Below are 11,885 nucleotides of genomic sequence, written 5' to 3'. Positions count from 1 at the left end.
CTGCAGAGTCCTGTTCTCAGGATTGCTGGGGCTCCCATTGGTCAGTCCCCCAAAAGTCAGTATGCTATCCCTTTCCATGGGGATTGGGGATAACTTGATTTATATGGAGAATAACCTTTGTCAGATACCAGATAGTATAGATATCAGACATATAAATTAATATAATATGTATATATGGTGTATACGTCCAAAGAGAAAGGTCGCACTCAACGAGCTGATGAAATAATAGCAGATTTATTGGCACACTAGCTGAAGAGCCCGGCGCTGCCCGGGCATAGTAACTAACTGTGGTTAGTTATAGAAAATTATAATTATCCTCCATCCCATAGTCCCGTGCCCATATACCCATCATACATATCCACGATCCCATAGGCCCGTGCCCATATACCCATCATACATATCCTCCATCCCAAAGTCGAGTGCCCATATACCCATCACACATCCTCCATCCCATAGTCCCATGCCCATATACCCATCATACATATTCTCCATCCCATAGTCCCATACCCATATACCCATCATACATATTCTCCATCCCATAGTCCCATGCCCATATACCCATCATACATATTCGCCATCCCATAGTCCCGTGCCCATATACCCGTCATACATATCCTCCATCCCATAGTCCAGTGCCCATATACCCATCACACATCCTCCATCCCATAGTCCCGTTCCCATATACCCATCATATATATCCTCCATCCCATAGTCCCGTGCCCATATACATATCCTCCATCCCATAGTGCCGTTCCCATATACCCATCATACATATCCTCCATCCCATAGTCCGGTGCCTATATACTAATCACACATCCTCCATCTCATAGTCAACCATTATGACATCATAATGAGCGGTGGCGGGGCTTGCAACCTTTGATGACATCAGCGTCGCCATGGCAACCATTGTGACATCATAATGAGGGGTGGGGCTTGGCACGCACACACTGCTTCCCCAGTATGCAAATAGGGGCATTGTGACATCACAATGAGGGGCGGGGATTGACACGCACACACTTTTTCCCCCAGTATGTAGATAGGGGCAAAATTGTTTGGTGAATTGGAACGCGCGGGGTTACAATTTCGCCTCACAACACAGCTTAGGACGCTCTCGGGGTCCAGACGTGTGACTGTGCCAAATTTTGTGGCTGTAGCTGCGACGGTGCAGATGCCTATCCCGGACATACAAGCAAACATACACACACACACATACACACATACATACACACATACACACTTTGAGCTTTATATATTAGATAGATGAATAACATGCCGGCCGGGAAAGTGATATCGGGAGTGGAGAAAGAGCTGACACTGACCTATCACTAGGTTGGTTTTGTTTTTTGTAATATACTATTAATTTATGTCATCTTTGTAGCCCTCTATTGCAATAGGACTACTTTTATATATTTTTGTCAAACAAAAATATTCTTTTTATTGGTATTCAAGAGAGCTTATATCTGATATTCCCCTCGTTTCTGAGATTATCTGTATCGTTTTTTTCAAAACCTCCCTTGTTCTAGGTGCTGTCAGTTATATTTCTCTACATATATTTACTCTATTGTATCAAAAAAAAAAATTTTAAAAAAGGCCTTGGGTTTTCTTTATGGTGGTTCAACTGAGTATACCCATATATTTGCAAATGCTTTAGGTGTTCGAGCTGTAATACAGAGCTGCGAAACACTGACTCTACTTGGAAAAATCTCCCCTTTTTTACTACCCAATGTACCATAGTTAGGCATAATTACCCTTTGGAAGCTCTTGATATCTGGGTATTTTGCACAAAATTTGATCACAAGTACATTTTCTTAGACCTTCCGCAGTAGAATTATGTGTTTTTAGTAAAATTAGCAGAAATATTTTTTTACTTATGTTTACTATATTTTCCTTTACATTTTACACAAAAGAACTAGAACATGTATATAATCACTGCCCTATGCCAAATAACCTAACAGATAATAAACTAAAACAAATATAAAACTACTGTAACTTATTCCTGGTGTCATTTATTCCACTGATTTCCAGCTTCAGGTCATTAAATATTACCTACTCAAAAGACTCCACTATAGTCAATGGTGACTAAGCCCCGCCCCTTCCCGACACTTTCAGCAGTGATAGAACACCTGCCTACATCTGCTGATATCACAGTATTCTGCTGACATTACATTAAGTGTGATGTCATCTTCATAGTGACATCACAATCCACAAGAGTTCCATGAATCACTGACTGCAGCCATTGAGCTTCAGTTGTGGTTGATTTGGACTACGATATACTTGTGGATTGCGTTTTTTGATAATCTTACATATATTTTTTCAATAATTGCCCAGTTGTTGCCTGACACAACATGGGCTTCAGAGAGAAAAGAAAAAAGAAAAAAAGTCTGGCAAGGACACAGACAGCACCAGATGGACAAGACATGGCAAATAACCAGGAACGTCCACCAAAGGTTAAAAAGAAGAACCCCAAGAAATTTGGGCAGGTTGGTGAAATATTACCTGACAATGAGGGACCTGACAATAATTCCTTCTTAAGATCTGTAAAGAACAAATGTGGCAGGATTGTGATATGCATCAGAAATGGAGCTGATAACATACTGAAGAAAATGAGTACAAGAGAGAGGAAAAGCGTGACTGTGGGTCCGACCAGGATCACTAACATGAGAGGCAATGAAAGTGTAGCCAAAGAGGAAGGAACTGGGAAAAAGAGGAAGCAACAGCAAGATCCAGCCGCCATCCAAGATGACATCTCAGGGGAATGTAGCGGCCCCAGTAGCAAACAAATTAAGACCACTGTCCCTCTCACCAGGGATAAGTTTACCTTCCACAGTATACTTGGAAAAGGGAGTTATGGAAAGGTTATGCTGGCTACAGATAAGATACGGAAAGAAAGGGTGGCCCTTAAAATCATACAGAAGGAAAGTCTAATCTCCAACCCTGAAAGCCTCGTAGAACACCATGTCCTGAGGATTTCCCACAGCAGCAGATTCCTTACTCATTGCCATGCAGCATTCCATACCGAGCACCATGCCTATTTTGTCACCGAGCTGGCCAGTGGAGGGGATCTGTATAACTATATATATAGCACCATTCCCCTGAAGGAGCCTGTAACATTTATTGCAGCGGAAATCATTTGTGGCCTACAATTCCTGCACACCAATGGCATCATTCACCGCGACCTGAAGCCAAATAACATCCTGCTGACTGGCGACGGACACACGAAAATTACAGATTTTGGATTATCTCTATATGAGTATGATGAGAGATTTAATGGCAGAAATTTTGGTGGAACACCTGGTTATGGCGCCCCAGAAATGATCATGGGAGACTTTTATGATGCAGGTGTAGACTGGTTCGCCTTCGGAGTTATATTATACAACATGATTCTCCAGGACTCACCATTTCCAGGAGGCACCACGGCAGAGATTGAGAGTAATGTACTGCACTCTGACCCATCATATGAAGCCATCACTGACCACGATGCTGTAGACATTATGTCCAGACTCCTCTGCAGAGACCAATCTGTCCGGCTAGGGGTAAATGGGAACATTCAAAAACACCCCTTCTTTTCAAATCTAAACTGGTCAGACATAAAAACAGGAAAAGCACCATCTCCAGTAAGAATAAGAAAGAACATGGATGTCAGCCTGAGAAAGTGGATCCGAGCTCCGTGCAGTGAACACCTGAACGAGCCAATTCCTGCTGAAGAACAGGGGATATTTACTGGCTTTCCATTTGTGTCTCCAGCATGGAGCACAACTTACCATTAAGTGGTGAAATAGCAAAATACATCATACCATCTAATCCTCCTGTTCAATTTAAAGAGGACCTGTCGCCTTTACACATACTACGGTATATTAGAGTAAGGAGACTATTGGAATAAATAAGCATGAAATAAATTACTTTTGAATGAATAATGACTCATTATGTGAATTATGTTATTAGAAAATCAGTTTATGGGAGCCGAGAGAGAAAGAGAGATATATACACACACACAGATATATACACACACATATACACACACATACTGTATATAGACTGAAACAGTAATAAAAAAACACAATATATGTGATATGGCCAAGAGAATATTCGTATTAAGCTCTCCCAAACTATAATCAAAATCTTAATAAATAGGTGGAGTACTCCAAATATGATCTACAACAACAAAAAGAATAGCAACAAACCACACAAAATAAATATACACATAATATTTATAAAACAAATCACCATAATATCAGATTAGACATAATATGTATAGAGATTATATATGAAAATGGAGGAGACATGAAGGTAGGCAAGGAATAGCTTCGGTGTCAAAATTATAACCTGAGAAAGCTGGGTTAGTGAGTGTCACAAGTACATGCATTAAGTGAAGCCCTAAGCAGCTATGTGACAAAATATACCTATTTGTAAGTGTCATCACAAGTCATAATACACATCCAGCTGCTTAGGCTACTTTCACACATCAGGTTTTCTGCGTCAGGCGCGATCCGGCATCGTGCCGGAATGCCGGATCCGGCAAATGTTTTGTAAAACCTGATGTGCCGGATCCGGTTTTCTGCCGGATCCGTCTTGTTCTTGACAGACAAAACCGGATCCGTCTCATCCGGTTCATCCGTTTTTCTATCCGTTTTTCGACGGATTACGCCGGATCCGGTTTTTAAAATTGACCCTTGTGGCCTTCCGAACGGGATTGGCTACTGGAAAACTATATATAGCATGTTCCTACAGCCCTTCTTTGACAGGTTGTAGAGAAGAAAGTGCAGGTTGGAGAGAAGAGCAAGTTACTGGCGAAGATGGATGTTGTCATTGGAAATATTACCACTAGAAGTTCTGTGACGGTTTCAGGGACAATTTTCCACTATACTTTATGTCACCTCAAGGCAGAGTACACTGGGATGACAGAGTGTGAAAGATTTGTGCCCTAACCAAACTTGTGTACCTTCTGGACCAACAGTATATACCTTTGCCAACCAAAGTTGGCTATCTTGTCATGGTCTTACTATTTTTAGCTTTAGGCCACAGGTGTGTACCTGGTTGTGTTTTATGCAAAGTATTTCACCTTTTAACAAAAGTTGTGTACATTGGTAGGAAATCACCAACAATAAACACAACTTTTTAGGTGAAATACTTTGCTTCAAACACAACCAGGAACACAACTGTGGCAAAAAGCTAAAATTTACCCACAGTTATATACCTGGTTTTGAATACCTTTTTACCTTTGAAATACCCTGTATTTAACCTTTTTTTTAAACATAGTTCGCCGCAAAAAGAAATGACAGACAACCATTGTGAAACGATAATTTAACTTTTATTTAAAATTTTTTTTTTTTTTGTAAAATGTTTTTAAAGTGCAAAAAACTTTTTTAATAGGTTTTAAACCCAATGGGCATTTTTATTACAAAAAACACACATTACAAATCTGTGTACTGTGGGGTGGAAATACTGCTGGAGGGGCTGCGGGACACTTCGACACTGGGTGTGTGGAGAGAGGACTGGGATCGTGGTGGGGAAGGAACAGTTAGAGGTGAAGGTGTGGAAAAAGCTACAGAATGGGTGGACATGTGGGAGGCAGAAGAGGTGGTGGGCGGTGGAGTGGAGGGTTGGGCAGGGACTGTAGGAGCAGATGATGTTGATGGAAAGTTGTATGGGGAAGGAGTTTGGTACGGGGAAGGAGTTTGGTACGGGGAAGGAGTTTGGTACGGGGCAGGTTGCTGGAAGTGGGGAGATGTCTGGTACTGGGGAGGTTGCTGGTACTGGTGAGGTTGCTGGTATGTAATAGGAGGGGGAGGATGGAAAGTGGCTGGAGGGGGTGCAGATGTAATAGGAGGGGGAGGATGGAAAGTGGCTGGAGGGGGTGCAGATGTAATAGGAGGGGGAGGATGGAAAGTGGCTGGAGGGGGTGCAGGTGGAGGAACTACAGTGGTGGGAGGTGGAGGTTGGGAGGTAACCTGCTGTAGAGCACCGTGGCACGAATGCATTACATGCATCTGCTGGGTAGGAGATAGTGTTGCCATGCGCTCCACAACAGACCTGAAAAAGGTGTGGTTTGGCGAAGATCTTGCTTCTGAATGCATGGTTTGCAGAAGTGTCTTCACCTCCAGAATGCTGGAGTTGATCTGCTGAAAGCCTGCGGAAATTTGCTCTGACAAGACTTTTAGACAGTTCTGGAAAGATGCATTCAGATGCAAGAACTCTTGTGCATAACTCTTTTCCTGACCCCTCTGCCGCTGCCGCCCAGTACCCGCAGGTGTACTAGAGGTGGCAGGGGCAGAAGGGTGGGGTAAAGGGAAAGCGATCTCCTCACCAGCAGCTTCATGTAATGTAGGCGGCCACGATGCTCCTGTGCTGGTGGATGGGACAGATGGGTCGAATGTGTGGGAAGGCTGGGAAGGTGCAGATGTACCGGGGCGGTCGAAGTGTCCCTCGGTGCCGGTCTCCTCAGGGATCGCCTCAGAAGGGTCCAATCGTGCAGGCTCCCGAGTGCGCTCACCGTGCTGTGGAATAAAGAGAAAAAAAAACAATTAAAATACTGACATGGTATGGCCCTGGCTGAAAAAAAAAAGTTACATCTAACATTTTTTTCACATGTGGTGTGTAATATTTACCTTCTGGTGAGCATTGTTTCCCGGAGGAACGACAGGGCTTGTGCGTACTTGTACTTGCTCCTGCGTCCTCCAGATCCACTCGGGGCCCGCATCTCTTTATTGAACTCCTTCTTGAAACGATCCCTCACAGACCGCCACCGATTCACAATTCTGTTCCCTGAAACGAGAAAGGAGTGGTTAGTATACAACATCAGTGTTTCACAAACTCCAGTCCTCATGGTCCCCAGGGGTCATGTTTTCAGGATTTCCATAGTAAATAGAAATCCTGAACACATGATCCGTGGGGACCACGAGGACTGGAGTTCGGGAAACACTGGTTTACATCAAGCAACCGGTACTGTATATACTTACGCTCTTTAATCTGGGCCCGAACATCGAGGTCCTCCCAGCGGCCCACAAGGAGCGAACAGATTTCCTCCCAGAGTCGTCGGGTAACGATCAGGTCAGCGTGGCGGCGGTCAGCCATATTCCAGAGCGGCTCCCTTTCTCTGACGAGATCGATGAGGCGGTCCACATCAATCCCTCCATCCTCACTGTCAGAGTCGGGAGCACGCTGTGAAGGCTGTTATAGAAAAAGACAAAAATAACATAATTAGCCTCCACAAAAGAAATGAAATAAAAAGTGCAAAAAAACAAAGCAAAAATATTTATACTTACACGCTGGTGACCGCCGCGTTGCTGTCGCCGACGACCCTGGGAGGCACTGCGAGGACCTCTTGGCCGAGCACCAGATTGGGAAGACTAGAGAAGAAAACAAAAAATGTTATGTCTTTGGATGTAGGCATTTGTTTGCTGTGTGTGGTCTGCAGAACATTGTTTTCTATGTGTTGTGTGTAGTGTGATGTTGTGTTTCTGCGTTTGATGCAAAAAACTTACCAATTGTGAGCCCACTCCAGGTGTCTGTCCACCCCTTCCTTCTTCTTCTGGGAGCTCCTCTTCATCTTGTGATTCCTGTTTTGAAATAAAAGGCAATGAATAGACATATATTACAGAGATGATGGATTTTGGAAATAAAAACTTACCGTCAAACGCTGACGATGCGAGGGAGGGCTCCCAGAAGAAGATGTGCTGTCCTGTTGATGGCCAGACTCCATGGCTGTGGGTATTGCTGCTGCTGTTGCTGCTGCCAGTGATGCCATTTCTGCTGCTGCTGCTGCTGCTGCATCTCTTTGGCGGCTGTTGAATAAAGAGAAACAAAGGGCCAATGAATATCTTGATATTCCATGGCCCTAGTTTGGAGGAATGGGGGATTTGATAAATACCGTCTCTCATCTGCTGCTGGACTCCCCTCCTCAGCATGTTCCATTTGCTGCTCCATTTGGGGTGGTGCTGATGGTGCTGCTGCTGCAGATGTCTGCTGCCTTCTCCTGCTCCTGGTTCTTGGCTTGGGTGGCATGTTGGGTGTGGCTGAGGGTCCCATTGTCTTGCTTTTATATATCTCCTGTGGGCAGAGCTACTGAGCATGCTCAGACCAAAAAAACGGATCTGGCGCATTGCGGCGCTCATAGGCTTTCATTGTGTGAAAAAGCCGGACGCGCCGGATCCGGCGTGTCCAGCTTTTTCGCCGGAGACAAAAAACGTTACAGTAGCCATTTTTTCCAGACGCCGGATCGCGACACATTGCCGGATCCGGCGAAAACCGGATGAAACGCATGGCCATCCGGCGCGATCCGGCGCAAATGCAAGTCAATGGGGGGGAAACCGGATCCGGCATTGCATTTCGCCGGATCCGGTTTCTGTCAAAAGCGCCGGATCGCGCCTGACGGCGAAAACCTGATGTGTGAAAGAGGCCTTACTCATTATAGGTCCTGACCACTTCAGCCACCCTTGCGGCTCCCTATACACACTCATAAACATATACTATATAAACACACACAAACATACACATACATATATGGAGCACCCGCCATGGCCGTGGGGTACTCGGTACGGGCCGTTCCTTAAAGGGACAGTGACCCGGTCCGTGGCCTTGGGCGTCCAATAGAAGGGGAATATTTACAAGGGATGAAAAATAAAAGAGTTTTTGCATAAAGTGTTCGTGACGCCACCTGTGGTATCCAGTCAGAGGCGACCAGCGCTGCAGTGCAGATCCTCTGGGACAGATAGTGTGATGCAGCAGAGATGGAATAGCTCTCCACAGGCAGAGCTGAGTCCAAGGGCAGATGAGAGATGTTGAGAGATGGTGATGTAGTGTGAAGCAAGAGATGTAGCAGTGCTGAGTAGGTGACGCAAGAAGAAGGCAGAAGACACAGCTGAATGCAGTTCCAAAGCTTTACTCACAGTTCTTAAAAGCCGGCGATGCTCACTTGGTGCTGTGTCCTCCAGGTCAGGGATCCAGCCAACCTCCAGGCAGATAGAGAACACATTTCCAGAACTCCCTGTCAGTATATGCCTTCCCTGGCCATCTCACTGTACTGATTTCCACTCCTTTTCCTTCCCAGCACCTCACAGTCAGTGTCCCAGGCCAGCAACTTCGGATGCTGGCAGATAACATGCCCACTGCATTTCCTTCATCCTATCTGGCTGCCTTTCCGGAGAAGATAACTGTGCTTGTTGGATGTGGCCCCTAAAATTGCCACAGCTGTCGCCTTGCTAGCTGAGCCTTGTTGTACACTCCACTAGGCTAAGGGGCAGAGACCCTTCTGCCACCTGGATTTCCCCACCTGACGTCTGTCAGTGTGGAATGAGCCCCACGGGTAGCACTTGCTCATCCCGTGCCTCTGGGAATCCCTTTCCCCTTCAGGGAGCTTCCTTTAGTCCTTCTGTCCATACCAGTACTTCTTCCAGGAGCTCCTGTTGACAGGGGGCTGCTGCACACGTCCCCTCACTTCCTCCCCTAAGGGGAGACTGTCCTAACTTCCCTCTTTTCTCCAGCTCTGAAACCAAGCTCCACCCACCTTCTAACACTTTTTCCTAGCCAGCAGGAATAAAGGAGCACCTGTTGCTACAGTGTGTGGTGGATGCAGTGTTGTGTAAGAGCCAGGTTAGGTGTCTCCATCTTACCTGCAAGGTGGGATACCACACCTCTGGTTGAGGTGCAGTACCTCTGTGGCGACTGGACCTGCATCGGGGCCAGAATGTGCAGGGGAACTCTTGCATAGTGGCTAATACTGAGGGCAATCTGGCATGTTTGTCGGATCCCGAGTCTCCGGAAGGCCCGTGGTGAGATTGCTCTCATGTGCATTGGGCAGGGAGCGATCCTTTGAACCATTGCCTATAGAGATGAGCGACTTTGCCTTTTTTCGGGTCGAGTCGGATTATCGTGAAAAGTCGAAGGCCGACTGAAACACGAAGCCCAATGCAAGTCAATGGGGAAGAAAAGTCGGCAGTGAGTGGAGGACAGGAAAAACACCTACATTGCCTATTTTAATGCCAAAAACATCAGTTCTTATTACTTAAGCTTGTCAACCTTAATTTACTTTATAATAATAGTTAGGCATTGAAAACTGGGGTTTATTTGGCTAAAGTTGTGGGGGGGGGATAGGGTTGGCTCCAGATTTTCGTGGGCCCAGGGCAAAAGAGTGTTAATGGGCTCCTTTAACACATGCCACAATTCATGATCCTCTCATACGGCAGAGAAAAAGCGGTATAGTACAATGAAAAATACTTTACTTCTTACATCACATGACTGATATCCATTTTAAAATCTCCAATAGCTCCAAAAATGGACAGTATATTACTCCATACAGTATTACGGCCACCGCATAGTGCGCTATACAGAGTAATGAGGCCCATATATTTCTCCGTACAGAATCATTGGTCCCATATAATGTTCGATACAGTATATGATGAGCTCCACATAATGCTACAGTATATGTTGGTCCCCATTGATGAAGCTCCACTGTCTTATGGGCACAAATAATGCTCCATATATAATGAGCCCCATTTCTAATGCTCCAGTGTATAATGGGCCCTGTAAATGCTGCTCCAGTGTCTGATGTCCACCTTTGGAATGCTCCAGTGTATGGTGGGCCCCATATATCATTCTCCAGAGTATAGTGCTCCCCAAAAATTGCACCCAACCTTTAAAACAATTAAATAAGTCTCCTCGCTAGGGAATCCCTGTACTAGTCTGGACTCCTCGTCGTCCCCATCTTCCATCTCTCTGCACTTGGCTGTTTAGGCAGAGGACGTACAGTCATCGCGCTCTCTGACCAGAATTTCACTGTCAGGAAACGCGATGCCGTTCTCTACCCAAGATCGTCGTGGGACACACTCGTGGACTGCTTCGGATCGTGGGTGAGTATTTTTGTGGTTTGTTATGTTAATATTTATCCCGGAAAAGACAATGGCTTCGGGGAACAATGTGACAAGTATTGGTAAGTATGTTACTCTATGTTATATGTACTGTATGTCTATGTATGTATTGTATGAATGTATTGTATGTATGTAGTATATATGTGGTATGTATGTAGCATGTAGTATGTATGTGGTATGTATGTAGCATGCATGTAGTATGTATGTAGCATGCATGTAGTATGTATGTAGTATGTATGTAGTATGTATGTAGCATGCAGTATGTATGTAGCATGTATGTAGTATGTATGTAGTATATATGTAGTATGTATGTAGCATGTAGTATGTATGTAGCATGCATGTAGTATATATGTAGTATGTAGCATGTAGTATGTATGTAGCATGCATGTAGTATATATGTGTTATGTATGTAGCATGTAGCATGCATGTAGCATGCATGTAGTATGTATGTAGTATATATGTGGTATGTATGTAGCATGCAGTATGTATGTAGCATGCATGTAGTATATATGTAGTATGTATGTTGCATGTAGTATTTATGTAGTATGAATGTAGCATGTATGTAGTATGTAGTATGAATGTAGCATGTATGTAGTATGCATGTTGTATGTATGTAGCATGTAATTTTTTTTTTTTTTTTTACATTTAACACATTAGCCGGATGATGGGACTACTACTGTCCCATCATTGGCTAATGTGTCAATCACTGTCATGGTAGCAGGCATCGCCCGATGGGACTTGTAGTCCCATCGGACGATGCCTGCACAGACCCCCGGAGCCTGCACAGACCACCGGCAGGCCGGCACAGCCCCCCGGCAGGCCGGCACAGCCCCCCGGAGCCGGCACAGCCCCCCGGCAGGCCGGCACAGCCCCCCGGCAGGCCGGCACAGCCCCCCGGAGCCTGCACAGACCACCGGCAGGCCGGCACAGCCCCCCGGCAGGCCGGCACAGCCCCCCGGAGCCTGCACAGACCACCGGCAGGCCGGCACAGACCACCGGAGCCTGCACAGACCCCCTGGCAGG

Source organism: Dendrobates tinctorius, unplaced genomic scaffold, assembly GCF_039654945.1.
Source record: "Dendrobates tinctorius isolate UK_male_01 unplaced genomic scaffold, ASM3965494v1 ptg000160l, whole genome shotgun sequence".
NCBI lineage: Eukaryota > Metazoa > Chordata > Amphibia > Anura > Dendrobatidae > Dendrobates > Dendrobates tinctorius.
This window is presented reverse-complemented; position numbering follows the sequence as displayed.